This window comes from Mustela nivalis (genome assembly GCF_964662115.1).
Source record: "Mustela nivalis genome assembly, chromosome: 9".
Classification (NCBI taxonomy): domain Eukaryota; kingdom Metazoa; phylum Chordata; class Mammalia; order Carnivora; family Mustelidae; genus Mustela; species Mustela nivalis.
This window is the reverse complement of record NC_139028.1, coordinates 44,776,514-44,796,958: the sequence shown is the minus strand read 5'-3', so window position 1 is coordinate 44,796,958 and position 20,445 is coordinate 44,776,514. Positions and strand designations below refer to the sequence as shown.

At 41.5% G+C, this 20,445-nt stretch overlaps 1 long non-coding RNA gene across 1 annotated transcript; it reads left to right on the top strand.

The window, feature by feature from the left end:
• The first annotated feature begins 5,515 nt into the window (after positions 1–5,515).
• On the top strand, positions 5,516–7,056 carry LOC309841204. Its single transcript, XR_014299051.1, has 2 exons — positions 5,516–5,601; positions 6,723–7,056. It is a non-coding gene; the product is annotated as an uncharacterized lncRNA (long non-coding RNA).
• The last annotated feature ends 13,389 nt before the right edge of the window (positions 7,057–20,445 follow it).

The window sequence follows — 20,445 nt, the reverse complement described above, 5'->3', positions numbered from 1 at the left end:
TTCCACTTTGCTTTAAGAAGCCTTAAAAAAAAAAAAAAAAAAAAAAAAAAACTCGGTTTGCAAAGAAAATTTTCTCTAATCTGGGAGAGTTTATCCAAAGACTGTTTTTCATAACTGGCTTTAGCTTATATGCTTCAGGAAAGGTGACTGTCATTGTTCAAGGAGTACATCATAATTCACAGGCTCACAAATGAAATGAGTTGGCTTTGCTCTTCTAAATCTTAAATATGCTCCTCCAGGGAGCTCTCTGACCCACTATCTACCAGGGTGATGGGATGTAGACTTTATTCTATGGATGCATTCATTTATTTCTCTTCATTGGCATCTATTATGACAAAAATCCAAATGCCTCCATTCCTGGAAACACTATATCCCATTTTCAAAGGTCCCTTTCAGGCATCAGAGGTCTCCAACCAATGGGAAAATCCGAAGGGGTGGGGGAAAAGCAAAAGGATGTTAGTAAATAATTAAAAGGACTGAGGAAATGAGTTTCTGAAAGAAAATGGGTTTCCTGTACCCAGGGCTGAGAAGCTGAGAGTGGCTTATTTTTTGTTCTCTATACAGCTCCTCAATGCCTATTACCTGAGTTCCTCTTAAATTCATACCTAATTTCACCCCTTTCAGGATGAGTCTTATTAATGTTGACCAAGTGGAATAAAAACACAAAAACTCTCATATTTGGTTCATCACTGATTACCCAGTCAATGCTCAGGTACGTCTAATAACCATCATTATTAATTTAATGACATGGTCACATTTGCCAGTGGATCTCAGAGAAGCAGGCTTTATAGGCTAGAAAATCTGCTTAATGAAATAATAAATTCTAAAAGCAAACTGCTACCCAATTTGTTTTTTTTTTTTTTCTTTATCTCATATTGTAAGGACTTACTTAGCAAGAGGCTTTCATTAAAATTAAACTCTCCCTGCTCCCCTTCCCCCAGGGGATTTACTTGGGGACAAGCCCCGGGAACCAGCTTCAGGTAACAAAGCCCAGACACAAAGGTGGGTCAGGTGGAGACACTGATCAGTTGGGGGGTGGGGAGAATGCATACTGTCTCCCTGGTTACCAAGGAGTTTGGGCCCCGCCCTTTGGGATCCTTTTTTGCACCAATCTCAATCAAGGTGTAATAGGCTGGTTCAAATGTCTACTAGGGTAAATTGTAACTCAATTGGTCACCTAGCATCACTGTGGAGTTTCCTGTGTGTGTTACAATCTCATTGGCCACCTGTGCGAGGCCAGGCCTGACCGCCTGGCCTTTGCTCTTAAAAGCTAGTCTGTGAAACAGAGAAGGGCTGCCCTCTCTTGTAAGAGGTGCGGCCCCGAACGTTCGGTTAGATTCTTGATTCCTGGCGCGAAATAAAGCTTTGCTTGACCTTCACTTTATATCAGTCTTGTTCCTTTAATCACACACCCATTATTGGGGCATAACATTTGGGGGCTTTGCCCGGGAGAACTGAGCCAGCATCAGAATTTCTGGGAAAAGCCTCGAGGTAAGATCTCACAGATTTTACTCTGTGGGATCTGCCGATACCCAGGTGCTCTGTGAGATTTGTCTGTCTGTCTGGGTGGAGCTCCAGGTATAGCCCACCGGGGTGTGAAGCTGGACGCGGCCATGCTCCCCAGGGCTGGAGAGCATGCCGGGACGCCCCTTCCCTCCACTGGTAGATGGTCAGGGGATTCGAGTCCCCCTAGACAGTCAGGGGGTTCGAGTCCCCCTAGGAGGTCTCCTCAGGTTCTGAAAAGCTGGGCCTGCGGTTGTCTTTGTTTTGTCTTTTCGTTGTCTGTTCTGTTGTTCATTCTGTTTGCTGGGGATGGAGAAAATTCCCACCAGCAGCAAGATCTGGGTGAGGACTGCTGGGCCTGCAGTTGTATCTGTCTTGTCTTTTTGTTGTCTGTTGTGTTCTTAATTATGTTTGGAGAAATGAGGCAAGTGGGGAGTAAGGGACCTATGACACCCTTAAGTCTTGTTCTTCAGCATTTTAAGGATTTTCAAAGTAAAGCCATCCAGTCAGGTGACAAGGTTTATCCGGGAAAACGAAAAACACTCTGCCAATTAGAGTGGCCCGCTTCCTCCACACGGTGGCCGCCGGAAGGAACGTTTGTCTTGGCTCAAATCTACTCTACTCAGAGCAAGGTCTTCAATCTCCATCAAGACCAAAAACTGTACATCGTGGCCTGGCGATATCTGGGAGAAGAGCCACCGTCATGGCTCAAGTCTCACCTTCTCCCCAATAACGAAACCATCTCTCTCCCCCTAAGGCAGGTTGGATCACCAAAACCGGAACAAAAAGAGGAGGGGGAATCCGGGAAGAAGACCATCCTACCTCCGTCGGATGTGGAGAATGTGGAATTTCCCCCCTTTTATCTGACCCCTAAACCTGACTTTCCATCCCAGGACGCCCTTACCAGCCCACCTCATATGCGGTCAGGGTCCACCTTTGGGACCACCAAGCAGGAAGACTGCCCTGAATCTCCCCCTTTCCTCTATCCCCCTTTAATTCCCTTCACCTCACCGGCTCCATCGGCGGCTCCCATGCTGCCTCTCCATGAGGTAGCTCCACCGGTCGGAAGAGGGTGCCCCCACCTAACCTATATCCCTTTCTCCTCTTCTAACATCTATAACTGGAAGGCCCAACATAAATCCTTTTCTGTCCGCCCTCAGGATTTAATCAGTCTTTTGGAGACTGCCTTTCTTACTCACCAGCCCACCTGGATGGATATTCAACAACTCCTTAGGGCCTCTTTAGCGCGGAAGAGAGGGATCGCATTGTGCGAGAAACCCGTAAGATGATAAATGAGAGACTTGGCAGGGACCTTGATCCCCGGCGAATGGAGGACTACTGCCCAAGGGAACCCCCCGACTGGGATCCAAACTCCAATGAAGGTAAGGAGAGCCTACGCTTCTACCACCAGGCTCTGCTGGGAGGCCTCCGTGCAGCTGCAAGGAGACCCATACATTTATCTAAAATTAGTGCGGTGACTCAAGGTAAGAATGAGTCTCCGGGAGCTTTCCTAGAAAGGCTTATTGAAGCCTATAAAATGTATAGCCCAATTGACCCTGAGGCGCCCGAAAATCAGAGGGCAGTGAATCTTGCTTTTGCTAGTCAGTCAGCCCCAGATATAAGGAGGAAACTTCAGAAAATTGAGGGATTTGAAGGAAAGAATCTGACTGAGTTAGTGGGAATAGCAGAAAAGGTGTTTAGCAACAGGGATGCACAGGAAGAGGAAAGGCAGACAAAAAAGCTGGGTAAGGTTTGGGCACTGCATGAATCGGGGAAGAAACGGGGGGGTGGGGGGAGAGAAGGTCAATGGAAAGGGAGAAGGCAGGTAGGGGATAGCCAATGGAGGGAAAAGTCTAAGCACAGAGAAAGCAGGCAGGAAGACTTAGATTCAGATCAGTGCGCTTACTGTAAAGAAAAAGGACATTGGGCCAGGGAGTGCCCCAAAAAGAAGACAGCAATGCTGGCCACTAGAGACTGAAGGGGCCGTGGTTCGGAGCCCCTCCCCGAACCTAGGGTAAAAATTGAAGTGGAGGGAAAATCAATTTATTTTTTTTTTATTTTTTTATTTTTTTGTGGACATGGGAGCCCAATTTTACTTAAACCCATGGGGAAACTATCTGGAGAGGAAGTCTGGGTGCAAGGGGCAAACGGCATGGAAAAACATAAATGGACAACAGAAAGGACTTTAAATTTGGCCTCAGGAGTAGTCAAACATCGATTCTTGTTCCTTCCTAATGCCTCTTATAACTTAATGGGAAGGAATCTCCTCCACAAATTACGAGCTGGCGTTCAGTTCTCCGAAGGAGATCTGACCGTAACCTTGGGACATCCCACGGTGCAGATGTTCATGGCAGCAGTAGATGAATACCTCCTTTATGAGCCTGTCTCGAAACCAGAGGAGGAAGGGGGTGGGGGAGCCTTCTCCAAACTCTACAGGCTGAGTTTCCCGAAGTCTGGGCAGAAGGGAACCCCCTGGCTTAGCCAAGGAGCGGCCTCCAGTGGTGGAACAGTTAAAAGCGATGGCCGTGGCAGTTCCCGTCCGGCAGTACTCCCTCCCCTGGGAAACAAAGGAAGGGATCAGGAAGCACATTAACCGCCTCCGGGGAGGCGGGATCCTAGTTCCTTGCAAGTCTCCATGGAACACTCCTTTGCTGCCCCTCAAAAAGGACGAGACTGGGGAATACCGACCCGTTCAGGACTTGCGGGAAGTTAATAAACGGGTTGAAGATATCCAACCTACAGGACCTAACCCCTATACCCTACTCTCTTCTGGGCCCCAGAAGAACGGTCTATACCGTTTTAGATCTCAAGGACGCATTTTTCAGCATACCTTTAGCGAGGGAATCTCAGCCTCTTTTTGCTTTTGAGTGGTCCAACCCACAGGAGGGATTCCAAGGCCAGCTCACCTGGACAAGACTTCCCCAAGGATTCAAGAACTCACCCATCATCTGCAATGAGGCCCTACATCAGGATTTGCATGAGTACAGAACCTCCAATCCGGGAGTCACTCTTTTACAGTACATTGATGATTTGGTGATAGCCACTGAGGACTAGGAGTCATGCTTGCAGGGGACAAGAGCTCTCTTACGAACTCTGCAGGAAAAAGGGTACTGGGTGTCATCCAAGAAAGCACAGCTCTGTCAGAGCCGTGCCACTTACTTAGGCTTTGATCTCCACGAGGGAGTGTGTTCGCTGAGTCCAGGAAACAGGTGATCACCCGATACCCCCCCCCCACCATGCCCCAACAAGTGAGGGAGTTTCTTGGGATGGTGGGCTACTGTAGACTGTAGATACCGCAGTTTGCGGAGATTGACCGACTTCTCTACGAACTGACTAAGGGAGGGCTCACCATGATAGAATGGACAGCTGAGGCAGAAAGAGCATTTCAGGAATTACAAACAGACTTACTGAGTGCCCCAGCACTGGCTATCCCAGATGTTACCAAGCCCTTCCCCTTGTATGTGGATGAAAAGGCAGGGGTGGCCAAAGGAGTTTGACTCAGACTCTAGGGCCCTGGAAAAGGCCAGTAGCCTATCTTAGCAAGATCCAATAGCGGCCGGCTTCCCCCCTTGCCTCCGCATAATTGCTGCCACAGCCCTCCTGGTCAAGGATGCAAGTAAATTGACTCTGGGTCAAAATCTCATCCTGACCACCACGCTATCAACGGCCTTCTCCGGACCCTAGCAGACTGCTGAATAACAAATGCCCGAGTGACAGGATATCAGGCCCTCCTCCTCAACAAACCAAAAGTGACCCTCCGGCTCCCGGCAGTGCTAAATCCAGCCACGCTGCTGCCAGAGGAGCTGGCTGTCCACCCACACGACTGCAGGGAGGTCCTAACACAAGTCACAGGAATGAATAAGGCTGGACCTCAGAGACATTGTCCTTCCCAGTGCAGAGATGACTGTTCACGGATGGGAGTAGTTACATGGTTGATGGAAAGAGGTACGTGGGAGCTGCGGTGGTTTCCCCTGAGCAGGAACTCTGGGCAACAACCTTGCCAGATGGAACCACAGCACAGAAAGCAGAGATGATTGCACTCACCAAGGCACTGCAGATGGTCAAGGGTAAAACCACCAACATCTATATGGACAGCTGGTACTACGCCTCTGCTACTTTCCATATACATGGAGCTATTTATAAAGAAAGGGGTCTGTTAACAGCAGAAGAAAAAGAAATTAGAAATAGAGGAGAGGTATTGGCTCTTCTCCAGGCTATTTAGGACCCAAGAGACGTGGCCCTTATGCATTGCCCAAAAGGGGACTGATCTGATTTCAAAAGGAAACCAATTAGCAGATCGGGCCATAAAGCAAGCAGCTCGAGGAATAGCACAAGAGCTGGTTACACTCCCAGCTCCGGCCCTACCAGAAAAACCAAACTATTCAGAGGAAGATTTAAAATATTTACAGAAGTGGACTAAATTAGACTATGAAGAGGATTGAACTAAGACTAGAACAGGAAAGTTAATTCTTCTTGAAGACTAAGAAGGAAATTAGTAAGCCAAATACATCAGGGCACTCATCTGGGGACACGCAAGCTTAAGGAGCTTATGGGCAATCGGTTCCAGGTTTCTTAATTAGGGCGTATGGCTCAGGATGTGGTTGACAGATGTGCTCAATGCCAGGCAGTCAATGTGGGAGGAACTAGAATGGGAAGAGGGAAAAGAGAAAGAGGTAAAGAACCAGGAATTTATTGGGAAATAGATTTTACAGAGATGAAACCGGGAAGATATGGGCACAAGTATATGTTAGTTTTTGTAGATAACCTTTTCAGGCTGGGTGGAAGCTTTTTCCGCCAAACATGAGATGGCAGGAGTGGTAGCCAAAAAGCTACTGGAAGAAATAATTCCTAGGTTTGGGCTGCCTCTCGAGATCGGGTCAGACAACGGCCCTGCATCTGTGAGTTCAGTCTCACAGGCATTGGCCAAGGCCGTGGGCACCAATTGGAAACTACCTTGTGCCTACTGGCCTTGGAGCTCCAGGCAAGTAGAGAATGAACCGGACTCTTAAAGAGACCTTGACAAAGTTAATTCTGGAGACTGGCGGTGGGTGGGTAGATCTCCTTCCCTTTGCCCTCCTCAGGGCGTGATGTACACCCTACTTAAATAAGGTGACCCCATTTGAAACCATGTTCGGGAGGCCCCCTCCACCCGCTGCCCCTGATTACAAGAGGTTGCTATAGCAGAAATGACTGACCAGTCTGTACTCTGGTCACTCCAGGCATTACAGTCTGTCTTAAAAAGAGCCCATGCAGGGATCCGGACGGCACACACTGGGACGGAGACGGAGGTGGAGCCGCATGCCTACCAACCCGACTTGGTTTGGATACTTCGTCACCAAGTGGGAAACCTGGAGCCTCCCTGGAAGGGACCATTTACTGTCCTCCTGACCAACCCCACGGCAATAAAAGTAGAAGGCATCAGGGCCTGGATTCACGTGGGTCATGTCAAACGAGCTGAGGACAAGAACTCCCCCCAGAGGTGGATGCCGCTGCCGATGGGCCCCATCGATCATGGACTAAAACTAAGACTCAAAAAACAATAAGTTCATTAAATTCCTTGTTGCCCCTGTTGTTAATATATGGGGGAGGGGAGGATATAAACAATTGCGAATAAAAGGGGGGGCTTAACTCACTGTCTCTAATAAAAGGAGGGTATAGAACTAGCTAAAAAGTCAAAGATTTGACTAGTCTCCAAGAAATGGGGGGAATGTAAGGACTTACTTAGCAAGAGGCTTTCATTAAAGTTAAACTGTCCCTGCTCCCCTTCCCCCACGGGATTTACTTTAAAAAAAAAAAAAAAAAAGTCCCGGAAACCAGTTTCTGGTAACCAAGCCCAGATACAAGGGTGGGTCAGGCCAGGTGGAGACATCCGATCAGTGGGGGGTTGCATACGGTCTCCCTAGCTACCAAGGAGCAGGGACCCCCGCCCTTTGGGAACCCTTTTGGCACCAATCCTAATCAAGGTGCAATAGGCTGGTTCAAATGTCTACTAGGGTAAATTGTAACTCAATTGGTCACCTAGGATCACTGTGGAGTTTCCTGTGTGTGTTACAATCTCATTGGTCACCTGTGCATGGCCAGCCTGACCGCATGGCCTTTGCCCTTAAAAGCTAGTCTGTGAAACAGAAGGGTCGCCCTCTCTTGTAAGAGGTGCCTCCCCGAACGTTCAGTTAGATTCTTGATGCTTGGTGCAAAGTAAAGCTTTGCTTGACCTTTGCTTTATTTTTTTTTTTTAAGATTTTATTTATTTATTTGACCAAGATCACAAGTAGAGAGGCGGGCAAAGAGAGAGAGGGACGCCTGGGTGGCTCAGTGGGTTTGAAGGACCCCAGGTCAGAACTAGAGTATAGCCTATAAGTTTTAACATTCTTTTTATAACCAGCTTATGCTAACTAAGAAACTGTGGCCAGCTGACCATAGATAAGGGAGTCAGCAAGCAGCATAACAGGATAATGAATAGCAAAAATCTGTGTTTAACCCAGCTGTTTCTGGCTTCTGTATAATAATGCTTCTAATGCTTTGCTAAGAAATGAAAAATTGCTTAAACCCTCGTTCGCTGTGTAATCAAATAAAGTTATACCCTTCCCCTGTTAAGAATTTCCCCTACTACTAAGTAAAATTGATAAGGGTTGTCTCCCGTACCAAGGCCGGAGACGTACGGTTCAGCACGTATACAGATAAAGGTTAGAAACGTGCAATTCAACACGTACCCTCTACTGTACACTACCTGAACGGTGACTGGCCAGAATGTATGGTTGGTTTTAAAGGATTGGCTACCTATGTGTAGGCCTTACTATAATGCTTTGAAATTACTGGCTAGAAAAGTGAGGGCTCTGATGTAATGGACTGTAAAATTCTATATTATGGGACTCCCAAAACAGATCGGGGCTCTCAGACACTGACCCATCCCTCGCGGATTTCGTGGTCAAGTGTCCCTGGGAGTCCGAGCATGCCCGAATAAAATCCTCTTGCTTATTGCATCCAGTGGTCTGTGAATGCGTCCTTGGGTGCGGGTCCTCTAGGGTCTTTCAGGTTAAGCCGCTGCCGCTGCCTTCGGCTTGGGTCATGGGATCGAGTCCCGCATGGGGCTCCTTGCTTGGCAGGGAACCTGCTTCTCTCGCTGCCTTTGCCTGCCTCTCTACCTACTTGTGTATACTTGCTTTCTCTATCTCTGGCAAATAAAATCTTTAAAAAAAAGAGAGAGAGAAAGAAAGAAGCAGGCTCGCTGCTGAGCAGAGAGCTGGATGCGGGACTTGATCCCAGGACCCTGAGATCATGATCTGAGCCCAAGGCAGTAGCTTAACCTACTGAGCCACGCAGGCACCCTGACCTTTGCTTTATATTAGTCTCGCTCCTTTAATCACGGACCCGTTATTGGGGCATAACAATATGTTAAGCTTTTTATCTCTACTAGATGTACAGTCTTTAAAAATTAGGCAAACTTCACTGGAGAGTTAATTTGAGTTGATAAGTAGTACTGTCTCCTAAGCAGTCACTGGAGTTGTTTTCAGACAGATAATTGTTTTCAAACAGATAATTTTTAGGAATCAAAAAACAAGGGGCACCTGGGTGTCTCAGTTAAATGTCTGCCTTTGGCTCAGGTCATGAAATCCTGGGATGGAGCTCCACACCAGTATACATTCAAAAATTAGATCATCATTGATTCTATTTTGAATTTTTAGTATATTAATGAGATTCTTCGAACACATTAAAAAATTAAGATAAAACATACAACAAGAAAAAGAAAATTCTTCAATGCCGAGTATCATTCTTAAGAACAGCCTACTTACTTCTCCCAGCTTTGGCTTCTAGAAAACTTACCCCTTAGTCCAGATGAGGTTGTTTTTAGGGAAATTCTAACTTCTGGGTATTAATGGGTATAATAATCAAATCCTGAGTTTTTAATAGGTTGCACCATTGCAACTGTAAATTTTTCATTGTATTGCTAGATAAAATGCTCTTAGGTTAATACACAGGCTTTTTACTCCTAGAGGGGATGAGAAAAGCCAACACCTGACACCAGACCACTATGATAATATTAATAACAACTGAGGGATCCCTGTGTGCCATCTCTTCTGTGGGCGCTCGCTAACATTTTCTCATGTGAGCCCCATGAAAACCTTTTGAGATGTCATCATACAAGTCTCTGTTAGGGCTTACAGAGGTTAAGAAGATGACCCATTGTCACCCTACCCACTGAACTACATTTCAGAAAGCTCACATTCAAATACAGCTTTTCATCTGCGGTGTCCCTGAATCTTAATATCCATGTACCACCAATTAGTCTATCAAATAATTACAACAAAAATCCCATTTTCTTTCAAATTATTTATTTACAGTAGTGTTTGGAGACATGAAAATTACCCTTATTAGGAGCAGATTGCATTTTATGGCATAAAATAATCAGCAATTCCTAGGTCATAAGAGCCAAAGCAATTTTTAAAAAGAACAACAAAGCTGGCGGATTTATACAACCTGATTTCAAAACTAACTATGAAATGGCAGTGTAATGACAGTGTGGTATTGGATAAACATGTAGATCGATAGGAAAAAAGAGACTCTAGGAACTGATCCAGATAGAAATGGTCAATTAATTTTTGACAAAGGTGCCAAGGATTGCAGTAGGAATTCTCTTAAAGACACAGTACTGTGTTCCAACTGAATATCCATTTAAGGGGAAAATTAACTCATTTATAGACAGCAGGGCAGTGGTTGCCTGGCAACAGGGACAGAAGTTGGGTTGCAAAAGGGCAGGAAGAATCTTTTGAAAGAGATGGAAATGTTCTATATCCTGTTTGTAGTGGTAGTTTTGCAGCTGTATACCACTGCCTGAGTCATTGAGTTGTATTCTTAAATGGGTTGCAGGTTTTTGTACAGAAGTTATACTTCAGTAAGTTAATTTTTTAAAGTAGGGTAGCCAGGGATGACTAGTTTCATCACTGTGTTATTTTCCATAGCAATCAGGGGCATATGAGTCTCTCTTCGCTGAATTCTAATAGAGGGTATAACTTTCTGGGCACTGCAGAGTCCTGTGAGTTATTAACACCAGCACCAACAAAGACAACAAAAGAAATAGAAGAAGAAGATTTCACCAATTCACTGGAATTTTGCAATCCCAAACAAAAAGCCCTTTATAACAGGAAGGAATATTTTCTCCATTAAATGAGAGTAGGAAACAAAATAATTTCTCTAAAAAAATTAGTCCATTTGAAAGCACTCAACAAATTTGAAAAGATGGCTTAGTTGTTAAAAGAAGGACTATACTGGGTTTTTAAAAAATTTAGATGAGGACTGTTAGAATCTAGAATAGGAAACCAAAATGGTTAAAGCATACGCTTCTCTGAAGAAAAAAACAATGGCATGAAACATCCATTGTTCTGTTCATTTTTTTTTTAAAGATTTTATTTATTTATTTGACAGAGATTACAAGTAGGCAGAGAGGCAGGCAGAGAGAGAGGAGGAAGCAGGCTCCCTTCTGATCAGAGAGCCCGATGCGGGACTCGATCCCAGGACCCTGAGATCATGACCTGAGCCGAAGGCAGTGGCTTAACCCACTGAGCCACCCAGGCGCCCCTGTTCTGTTCATTTTTTTTATAAAAGATCTTATTTATTTGTCAGAGAGAGAGAGCAAGAGAGTACCCAAGCAGGGCGAGTGGCAGGCAGAGGGAGAAGCAGGCTCCCTAGACAGCAAGGAGCCCAATGCAGGACTCAATCCAAGGACCCTGGGATCATGACCTGAGGCAAAGGCAGATGAGTAAACCACTGAGTTAACCCAGTAAGCAATAGCCCCCTATTGCTTTATTCAATTGCCTTGTTCCAAGCAGAGGACAGACTGAGGTGACTTCTGGAGATATATTTAAAGTCTGTGAAATTAAACACAGAATGTGAAACTTAATCCATCTAGTTTTTACTAATATACCATTAAGTAATAAAAATCAATATATTAACTCTGGTAATATATTAAGTTTTTGTTTCTTTACTATAGACTGCATGTTTTTATGTTAAATATATTTAACTTTTTACAAGAAAAATTTAGCCTTGGGATTTGCCTCCATCTAGTGGACATCTTGGTCTTTTACATTTAATTGAAAAAAGTGGAAGCATCCTGGTTTGGTTGCTCATTTTTAGTTTTTTGGAGTTAAAGAAAGTAAAGCAAAATGGTAACCATAATTCCTAGGTAAAATGGTATGTATCATACATTTTCATCAGAAATTGATTCCTGAGAAGATCTGAGGCGGCACATAATTGAAAACACACATATAATAAGAAGAAATATGAAATTAAAAGCCGTTTAGGAGGAAGACAGAAATAAACCAGCTAAATTAATATGGTCACTACAACTGACAGTTATCCCCAAGGTTTTTTATATTTGGAAACAAAAAAAGAAAAGAAACCAATAATTGCATACTTTGTTATTATGTGATCAAAGTGCACTACATTGTTCCTTTAAGAATAAAAATATTTCCAGACTAATTTTTTTCCTAAAATATGCTTCCTTTTTGTATAGTTCTGTAGCAGGATAGAAAATAGAGGAAAGTTCAGAAATCTTGGTGAATGCTACAACGTGAACAAACCCACGTCACCAACACCCTCAAAGTCCACTTTGTGCTCCCTTGCAGAGCTCCTCCAAAGGTAACCACCACCCTAACTTCCATCACCGTCATTTCATTTTGCCTATGGAAATAGAATTATTTATTGTATATATTTTTGTGTTTGCTTCATGCACTCAACCTTACATCTGTGAGATTCATTCACATTTTTGTATGTAGCAAGGGTTTGCCCCTTTTCACTACTGTGGAGTATTTATATGAACACACAATATTGTATTTACTGTTGTCTTTTGAAGTGTCTTTGAGCTGTTTCCGGTTTGGAGCTTTTATGAATGGGGCTGGCATAAACATTCTAGGATATGGTTTGGGTGTACACAGTATACGCTTTTGTATAGTTGTATCCCAGAATTAGGACTGCCAGGCAATGGGGTATACTTATCTTCAGCTTTAATAAAAAGTACCGAAGCTCTTTTCCAAAGAGTTCAATTTTCCGAACTCTCTCCCAAAGAATTCCAATTTACACTCTGAGCAGCAAGGAATTCGAGCTCCAGTTGCTCCGTTCCTCCCCATCTTTATTACTGTCACCTTGTTTGTTGTTGTTGCTGTTGTTTAAATAGCTGTATGTATTTTGTCATATATCTGGGGGCCATATATGATTGGAGATGTTTCTAGACTCTATTTTGTTCATTTGATCTATCTGTCCTTCAGGACCACAGTTCTAATGCTATAGCTTGAAAGTAAGCCTTGCTCCCTGTTAGTGTAAATGTTCCAACTTTGTTTTTCTTTTTCAAGGTTGTTTTTGTCCCTCTAGGCCTTTTGCGCCTACACTTCAATATGAGAATGTCTTTGTAAGTTTCTATTTTAAAACAATTGAGATTTATTTATTTATTTATTTTAAGATTTTATTTATTTATCGGGGAGGGGGGGAGAGCGAGCATAGGCAGACAGAATGGCAGGCAGAGGCAGAGGGAGAAGCAGGCTCCCTGCCGAGCAAGGAGCCCAATGTGGGACTCAATCCCAGTACACTGGGATCATAACCTGAGCCGAAGGCAGCTGCTTAACCAACTGAGCCACCCAGGTGTCCCACAATTGAGATTTAGATTAGAGTTATATTATAGATCAGTTTGAGGAGAATTAACATGATTATAATATTGTATTATAAGTCTTTTTATTTTTATCAAGTTTTTAAAAAAATTTTAATTCCACTATAGTTAACACACACTATTATGTTAGTTTCAGGTATAACAATATAGTGATTCAAGAACTCTACATATTACTCAGTGCTCATCATGATAAGTGTACTCTTTAATCCCCACCATGTATTTCAGTCAACCCCCCATACAATTCTTGAATATAATTTATTTATTTACTCATTTTTAAATTCAAATTAGTTAATACATAGTATAGTATTGGTTTCAGGAGTAGAATTTAGTGGATGCTCACTTACACATAACACCCAGTGCTCATCTAACCAGTGCTCTCCTTAATGCCCATCTCCCATTGAGCCCATCCCCCCCCGCCCCCCCCCCCCCCCCCCCCCCGCTCCAGCAAGTCTCAGTTTGTTCTGTATTTTTAAGAGTCTCTTACAGCTTGCCTCCCTCTCTGTTTTTGGTATTTATTTATTTATTAATTTATCCTTCCCTTCCCCTACATTCATCTGTTTTGTTTCTTAAATTCTACATATGAGTGAAACCATATTTGTTTTTTTTCTCTGACTGACTTATTTTGCTTAGCATATTGATTTGTTGCTGTATATACATTTATTTTTTAAATTTACTTCTCTTTATTGACTGTGTGTCCAATTACCTTAACAGAATTATTAATTTTAATGGTATATCCATACATTCATTTGAATTTTCTGTATGTGACTCATGTTGACAGAAAATAACAGTGTAATTTCTTTTTTCTTTCTTTTATTTTCTTAATGCAGTAAATTATGTTGCTTGATTTTCCAATGTTAAACTAGCTTTGCATTCCTAGTACAATCGCTTTATTATGATGTGCTGACCTTTTTTTGTTAACATGTTGGTGGCTTTGCTAATATATAATTTAGTATTTGAATCAATCTCCATGAGGTAGATTGACTGATATTTTTGCTTTTTTGGATAATGTTCTTTCAGATTTTGTTATTTTTTTTTCTAACTCCTGGAAGAGTTGGATAGGATTGATGTTAAAGCTTTCTTAAAAATTTGGAAGAATTCCATAGGGAGACTTTATGTTTTCTTTGTAGGACTGGTTTTAATTTAAGATCAAGATCTTTAATTGTTCTGTTTCTATAATTACTTCTACATAAAGGTTATATTTCTTCTTGGGCATGTTTTGGCAAGTTGTGTTTTGGAAATAATTTGTCTCCTTCATCTAAGTTGTCAAATTTGCTAGCATCAAATTATTCATAATATCTTCTATTTTTTTAATGTCTACAAGACGTTACGGAATCATTCAGTAAACATGTATGAAGTGAAAGAACAATGCAGAAAGAAGTGGAACTGCCTGAGATACGGGACAGAGCACCTGCTCTGTTTGCAGGAAATCCCTTGGGTCCTGTGGAATAGTGTAAGACTATTGAACTAGATGATCTCTACGCTTCTTACTGCTCCAAAGTTTTATGACTGTGATGTTCAACCAGCAGTTAGAAATGCAGGATTCAGGGCACCTGGATGGTTCAGTGGGTTAAGCCTCTGCCTTTGGCCCAGGTCATGATCCCAGGGTCCTGGCATGGAGCCCCACATCGGGCTCTCTGCTCAGCAGGGAGCCTGCTTCCCCCTCCCTCTCTGCCTGCCTCTCTGCCTACTTGTGATCTCTCTCTCTTTCTGTCAAATAAATAATAAATAAAATCTTTTTTTTTTTTTAAAGAAAAGCAGGATTAGAGTCAGGATAAAGATTGAATCTGGAGATATTTAAAAGGACCTGCATTTTAAGGTGATAATTAAAGTGTTGGAATTGAACAAAATAGCAAAAAGAGAGAAAAGAGCAAAGAGAGAACTTGAAGGAATGTCTGCATTGATGAAGTTGGAATTCTGAAAAGAATGGTGAACAGCAATGGGGACATGACCCCGAGAGAGAAGTAGCCAGAAAACCAGGAAAATGGACAGTTTGGGAAACCAAGAGGAGACTTTCAATAAAAATGAGGCATAAGGGGCACCTGGGTGGCTCAGTGGGTTAAAGCCTCTGCCTTCAGGTCAGGTCGTGATCCCAGGTTCCTGGGATCGAGCCCCGCATCGGTCTCTCTGCTCAGCGGGAGCCTGCTTTCCTTCCTCTCTCTCTGCCTGCCTCTCTGCCTACTTGTGATCTCTCTCTGTCAAATAAATAAATAAAATCTTTTAAAAAGGGGGGGGCATAAATCATTGTCAAATGCTATTAGAGAGGTCAAGAGACATGAGAAAGCATGGCTTGATTTGGAGAGGTACTTGGTGACCTTTAAGAGACTAAATTCAGGGCGCCTGGGTGGCTCAGTGGGTTGAGCCACTGCCTTCGGCTCAGGTCATGATCTCAGGGTCCTGGGATCGAGTCCCGCATCGGGCTCTCTGCTCAGCAGGGAGCCTGCTTCCCTCTCTCTCTCTCTCTGCCTGCCTCTCTGCCTCCTTGTGATCTCTGCCTGTCAAATAAATAAATAAAATCTTTAAAAAAAAAAAAGAGAGACTAAATTCAATGGTGGTGAGAGTGGGAACAGAATATATGAGATAAAAAAGTGAACTAGGTAAGCAATTGGAGACCAGATATGAATTATCTTGTCAAGAAAATAGGCCACAAAGTAAAAGAAGTAAAAAAAATAGAAGCTTGGGACATTTAGTATGATCAAGGGGAACAGAAATGGAACAACTGGTAGAGGGATAAATAAATAATTTAAATCAGTAGACGGAAGATAGATAATAGAAATCCGAAGGAGTTTCAAGTAGAAGGGAAACCTATAGAATGGGACAAAATATTTGCAAATCATGTATCTGATAAGGAATTAATATCCAGAATATATAGAGATAGTTGCTCATCCACATTCATCACATCAATAATCACAATAGCAAAAAGGTAGAAGAAACCCAAATGTCCATCAACAGATGAATATAGTATATACATTAAAAAGTAAAATGTAGCATATACATGAAATAGAATATTATTAAGCCTGGGGCACCTGGGTGGCTCAGGAGGGTAAATGTCCAACTTTTTGATTTCAGCTCAGGTCGTGATTGCAGGTTCATGATCTCAGGGTGCTGGGATAGACCCCGTGTCGGATTCTGCACTCAACAGGGAGTCTACTTCAAGATTTCTGTCCCTCTCCCTCGGCACCTCCCCTCCTCAAATAAATAAATATTTTTTTAAAATAATATTACAAAGTCTTTATAAAGAAGGTAATCCTTCACATGCTACAATAGAGATGAACCTTGAGGACATTATGCTAAATGAAATGAGCCAGTCACAAAAAGACCAATACTATATGACTCCATTCGTACAAGATATCTAAAGTATTCAAACTCACAGAAACAGAAAGTAGAATAGTTCTTGCCAGGGGCTGGGGGAAAAGAGAAATAGGAAGTTGGTATTTAATGGGTGTAGACCTTCTGTTTTGTGTAATGAAGAAGTTCTAGAGATCTGTTATATAGCAATGTAAAGATACTGAAAAATGGTTAAGGTGGTAAATTACAAATGCTTGTGATTGTCCAAATGCCCTACATGGTCTCATAGATTGGTTTTACAAGTAAATGTTACAATACAAATTTATAAAATAAACATTTAAAAAAGAACTTGACTATTTGGTTAAGTTTCTGACTCTTGATTTGCTCAGGTCACGATCTCAGGCTCTGCGATTGAGCCCTGCTACAGGCTCTGCACTCAGTGGGGAGTCTGTTTAGGACTCTCTCTCTTTCTCTCCCTCTGCTCCTCTCCCCACTCATAGTCTCTCTCCAATTATTAAGTAAATAAAATATTTTAAAATAAAGATAATTGACTATTTAAATAACAATGTTAACAACTTTTACAGAATTTATGACATCTAAAAGTAAAATATATGTCGACAATTATATAATGGCTGAGAGGGGAGAAATGGAAGTTTCTCAAACTATATGTTTTTTAAGCTAGATCTCTTGAAGGTAGTGCATGAAAAGTTGAAGACACATACTGTAAACACTAAAGCAACAACTAAAATAATTTAAAAAAAAAAGAATTATTGCTAACCTTCATGATAAAAACACTCAACAGATTAGGAATAGAAGAGAACTTTTTCAACCTGATAAATGACATCTATAAAACCCCAAAACTAACATCATACATAGTGGTGGAAGACTGAATGGTTTCCATCTAAGATCAAGTTAAGATAAGTTTGTTCTCACTGCTTCTATTAAACATTGTACTGGAGGTTCTAGCCAGGGCAAATAGGCAAGAAAATAAAACAAAAGGCATCCAGATTGGAAAATAATTAAAAGTATCGCTATATGCAGACAATATGCTCTTATATATAGAAAATCATAAGGAATTCACTGAAAAAACCAATAAGACTTATGAGTTCAGCAACACTCCAGGATATAAAATCAATATACAAGAAATCAATTATATTTCTTTTTTAAAAAAAGATTTATTTGACAGAGAGAGACACAGAGAGAGAGAGAACACAAGCAGGGGAAGTGGGAGATGGAGAAGCAGGCTTCTCGCTGAACAGGGGTGTCAACCCAATTCAATGGAGGAAAATATAGTCTTTTCAACAAATGGTGCTGGGAAAACTGAATATCCACATGCAAAAGAATAAAGTTGGACTCATACATACATCACACTGTAATGTTAATTCAAAATAAACTCAAAATGGTCAAAGACTTATATTTAAGAGTAAAACTATAAAACTCTTAGAAGAAGAAGCTAGTATATGGGGGGCATCTTCATAATGTTGGATTTGGCAATGGTTTCTTGGATGTGATACCAAAGGTATGCATTAAATGAAAAAACAGATAAATGAGACTATGTCAAAATTAAACCTTTTTAAAATCAAAGGACATTATCAATAAAATGAAAAGGCAGCCCATGGAATAGGAGAAAATATTTACAAGTCATACAACTGATAAGATATTAATATTCAAAATATATAAAGAACTCCTACAACTCAACAACAACAAAGAACCCAAAAAGCATTCTTGAATAGATATCTTGAATAGATATCTCTTCAAAGAAGATATACAGATGTCTTATAAACATATGGAAAGATGATCAACATCACTGGTCATTGGAGAAATGCAAATCAGAACCACAAAGAGACATCCACTTCACACTAACTAGGATAGCTGGCAATTATTATTAATTTTTTTTAAAAAAGGAAAGTAACCAGTGTTGGTAGGAATTTAGAGAAACTGGAACCCTTGTACATTGCTGTTGGGAATATAAAATGGTGTAACCACTTGAAAAAGTTTGATGGTTCCTTAAAAAGTTAAACATGGAATTGGCATATGATCCAGCAATTCCATTTTAAAATATGAACTCAAAAGAATTGAAAGCAGAAACACAAATAGATAACTTGTATGTCAGTGCTCATTGTGGCATTATTGGAACCTGGCAAAGGTGGAAACAGCCCAAACATCCATCAATAGATGAATAAGAAAATTTGGTATATCCATACAATGGAATACTATTCAACCTTAAAAAAGAATGCAGTTCTTATATGCTATAACATAGCTGAACTTTAAAAACATTGTGCTAAATGGAGTGCCTGGGTGGCTCCATCTGTTAGGCATCAGCTCTCGATTTTGGCTCAGGTCATGATCTCATGGGTTGTCGGATCGAGCTCCATGTTCAGCTTTGTGCTCAGGGGGGAGTCTGCTTGAAAGATTCTCTCCCTCTGCCCCTTCCCCACTCTCTCTCTCTTTCTCAAATAAATAAATAAGTCCTAAAAATTATGCTAAGTGAAATAAGCCAGATACAAAACGTAAAATACCATATGATTCCACTTATATGGGGAACCTAAAGCAGTCAAATTCATAGAGACAGGAACTAGAATAGAGGTTATTATCAGGGATTAGGAGAGGGGGAAATGGGGAATTATTGTTTAATGGGTACAGATTTTCTATTTGGGATAATGAAAACGTTCTAGAAATGGAGAGTGGTAATGGCCGTATAGCACTGTGAGTATACTTAATGCCATTGAATTGTATGCTTATAAATGGATAAATTTTATGTGTATTTCACCACAAATTAAAAAAAGCAGTTAGACCCCCAATTTCCCCATTCTGAGCAGCTAGATGACGGAATCCCACCCCAGTGGAAGATTGGGATTAATTCTCTAGGAGGAAGCCAAAAAGAGGTCCTCTAGACCGGAAGGTACAAAGCACAGCTGAGGGCAGGATCACCATACTGAACAGGGGGATTTCATGAATATTTACATCCCGATTTCATGAATATCAACATCCCATGTTGAATCCTGAGTTGACCTCTCCCACTCACTTCCCAGGGCACTGACACCAGACTGACACTCTCCAGCAGGGAGACTAGAAGATTCACTCCATGGAGAATCAGAGCAGTTGAAGAGATAAGAACTTATAATACTGACATCAGGGATTCCATAACTGAATATATGGCAGATCACCCATCAGCAAAACCCCCAGTTAATAACCCCTACCATATACACAGATTCATATTTCCCATGCTACATAAGGCAAGACTGTCAAGGAGCTCCTGAAGATTGAAGAAAGCTACTGAAACCAAAACAAATAGGAATAGGTAATTTGGCAGAAGCAGCAGTTGTACAAGGAGAAAAGAATGCTGGAAATGAAATGCATCATTAATATCTTCAGGGACATAAGATATTGTACCCATGATATAAGGCCAACATGTTTTATAGAAAGAAATATTCAGAGAACTTTGAGAAATTAAAAATGTGATAGAAGTGAAAAATAGAATTTAGAAAATAATATTGAGGAATTCTCCTAGAAAACAGTGTCAAAATAGACATAAAATAGGAAAAATAAGCCAGAATATTATAGGACAAATCAAAACTCTACCATACAAATAACAGGAGTTCCAGAAAGAACAGAGAAAAAAAAGAAATTACAATAAAATAATTCAAGGCAAGTTCTCTAAACCAAAGGACATGAATTCTAGATTGAAATGATCTGTTGAGTGTTCAGCAAAATAGATGAAAAACTTATGCATATTGAGATGTATCCTCAGGAAATTTGAGAACAATGAGGACAAAGAGATGATCCTCCACCTTTCCAGAAAGGAAAAAAGAAAAAGAGGCCTGAACCAGGGGCAAGGACTAGAATGGCAGCAGAATTCTCTAGGGTAACACGGGATGCCCAAAGACAGTGATACAATGATCTTAAAATTCTGAGGAAAAATCATTTCCAATGATTTTACCAATGGGTAAAATCAATTTACCCAGCCCAACTTCCACATTAGTAGAGAGTAAAATAAAGACACT